We start from the raw sequence: 3231 nt of genomic DNA on the forward strand, positions 1-3231 counted from the left end.
AAATTTTATGACATAAGAGAAAGCTTGTCGTGGAACTTGCAAGAGTCACAAGAGAATCTTTCCATCCCATGTGCATATTCCTCCCATGTGCACAAATTTGTGGAGCTTTGCCATTAAGCAAACTTAGCATGTAAGAAATTTTGCAATGATTATTTTGGGAAAGAATATTCTTTGTAATGATGACAACTTAACAACTAAGTGAGCTTAAAGGCTAAGTTTAGTTGCCAAAATGACCAAAGATATCCCTTATTTCTTCCTCTATATATAGAAGAGAGGCAAACAAAATAGAACAGGCAGAAAAAGGGGAGAGTTCACAGAGAAATATTCTGTAACTTCTAAGTTACAAAATACAAAAGGAGAAGAAAAAAGGAGAGAAGGCAGCCAGCAATCTGTAACTTCTAAGTTACAGAAAAAAATTCAAAAGTAAGAAGGAGAAGAGGGAAGGCCTTCAGACCTTGCTTACTAGCAGCCTTCAATGATGGCACCCATCTTCGAGCCTCCATAGATGAATCTTCAACATCCTCGCCGCAGGTAAGTCTCTCTTCCTCCACTGTCAATATTTCATTTAACCATTATTGTACCTGCAGCAAGTCGAAAATTTAGCAGCAAACAACAAGTCACAAACGGTTCAGACTTGCAACAAAAATCCAGAACAACACAGTAACAATTTGCAACCGATTCAAAGTTGTAACCACGATGATTCAAAGAAATTCAACCAAACAGAATCTTCATAACAAATTTGCAGCAAGTTCATGAACAGAAGCATAAGGAACTACAACATACCTCAGCAATTGAACCGGCGAAATTCTCCTCGCCGTAGGTAAGTCGATCCTGCCTTCACTCTCAATCTCACTGATATGTGTTGCTGTATCTGTAAATCGCTCAAAGCAAAAAAAAACATAGAGTGCATAAATATTTGTTGTGCCTATGAATTATCAGAAAATCAAAATAGAGTAAACCACTACTTCTATATCACAGAATAGAGATAAAATTCAAAGGAAACTTACCCAGATTTTCGCCCCTGTTCATGAGTTTGTTAAAATCAATTCAAAACTTGTTGTAGAGTTGAGGTTATCCTTGCAGTTTCATCATATTTTGTGTGAGCTTATTCAAGCTCCTCCCATGGCCGCGGTAGGAGAAAACCGTGAGAGAGGGAGTTGTTGTTTGTTTTCACAGAGAGAACTCACGAGAGAGACAGAGAAATCGAGTGAGAGGTTCGATTGTTTGTTGTTTTCGGTGAAAGGGAGCAAGAGTGACCGAGAGAGTGAAGCAATTGTTGCTTGTGATTGTCACTCTGTTTTTTTTTTCTTCAGAAACATCGTGAAAGAGAGAAAGGGAAAAGAGGCGCTGCCTCTATGTTTTGTTTTAGGGTTTTTTAAGAAACCAACCCTTGTGTTAAGAGAAGAACCGGATCCGGGTTCCATCTGAACCGACCCGGTCCGGTCCAATATTCTTTTATCTTTCGGTCTTTTAATCTGTTGGGCTGCACCCCCCTCCGGATTTTTAACCCTCAAGCCCATTCAATTAGTTTTTATTTTAGCTATTTCTCCTTTAATTTTTCTATAAATATTTTTATGAGACTTAGTATTTTATTTTTAATATAAGTTTTAGTTTTATTTTCCAATTCTTATTAAAAATACCAAAAATATATTAGATACATATTTGATTTTATGTTTTCTAAATATTTTCACATAAAACTACAAAAATATATTTTTCTTAGATTAATTTCATTTAAGTTTGATATTTTTATATTATTTTGTGTAGCGAATCATTTAAAATTTCTACTTGATTACTGTTGCACATTACTTGAATTTTCTCACTTTATCCGAGACTCCGAGATTATTTCTCCGTTGTCTTTTGGATTTGTCTGTTTTCTTTGGTCTTCCATTTGCTGTAGAAGTCCTTAAACAATTACTGGAAGATCATAGAATGCTGTGAGCTATGAGCTTACCCGACGTTCTTTTCTGCTGGTGTGGATGCTTAACATCTGTTGAGATCCCAATTTATTCCAAGCATATATCAAGGTAACACCTCAAACTCAGAAATCCAATTTCTCATTCTTCGAGGTAAGCCTAAAACTCATAAAACTGTTTTTCACAACAGTCATCATTTCAAATCAATCATTTTCAACTGTTTCTCATAAACAGTAAATCATTTTTCAAATGGGCCTCTAATAGAGTGTAAGTCCCAAACACCTTCTCTTCTTAGCTTGTTTTCAAAACTGTATTTTCAAAATCTTCTTTCTGTTTTCAAAACATTCTTCTGGTATTTGAAGGGCATTATTCCCGGTGAAACTCTTCAGATACCTATGTGACCTTTGTCCATCTTCACTTCTTCTGTTTTCAAAAACCATTAACTGTTTATCATATATATATTCAACTGTTATCCATAAATTGTTGGTAAAGCTTTGTACATACTTCTTCAAAGGCCTCCACTCCATCCAGGTTAGGCTTTACAAGCTTTCAATTTACAGTCTTTATTTAAATTACTGTCAAATATAAACTGTGCATATATATTAGTTTAGAACTACGTTTGAGTATAAACCTTAGGACAGTTAAACTATATATATATATTATAGGAATATGGCCTAGGATTGAGAATGTCTTCCCGGTGAAGGCTCTTTCCTAATTAGAGATCTGTAGTTCAAACCCCCAAGATGAATTATTCCCGGTGAAACATCTTGGCAAAAACCTTAGAATCCAAAAATAGGACACATCCACCCAAAGAGGAATTATTCCCGGTGAAACCTCTTACCATTTGCTTAGAGCCAAAATAAGTTCAAAACCACATAGCTTTCTCTTGTGCTATAACAAGGACCCTCGATTAGCCTCCTCTTGGGCTTTGTACAAGGACCCACAGGCTTCTTAAAAGCATTTCCAGCTTCCTCTTGAGCTTGTATACAAGGACCCATCAGGTTTCTTATAAACATAGGAACAAGTCTTTAGTCACCTTTTAGCCTACCCTGGTGAGTTTTCTTCCAATTTAAACCAGACTTTTAACAAGCCAAGTTTGTCTCAATTTTGCATTGAGTACACCTTTTGGAATGAGAGACATGGACGGTCTCTGTCACCCTTATCTTCATCAATCTTCCTTAGCAGAGTCTAGGATCCATATTTGCTTATCCTCAACATGAGTCAGCCTTCATCTTGGGCTTTAAACAAGAAGTCTCCACTAGATAATCTTTCTGCCATTCACCAAAAGAGTCAAAACCCCTGGAAAGGGTTAGCCTCC

Source organism: Vicia villosa, unplaced genomic scaffold (genome assembly GCF_029867415.1).
Source record: "Vicia villosa cultivar HV-30 ecotype Madison, WI unplaced genomic scaffold, Vvil1.0 ctg.001840F_1_1, whole genome shotgun sequence".
Taxonomy (NCBI): Eukaryota; Viridiplantae; Streptophyta; class Magnoliopsida; order Fabales; family Fabaceae; genus Vicia; species Vicia villosa.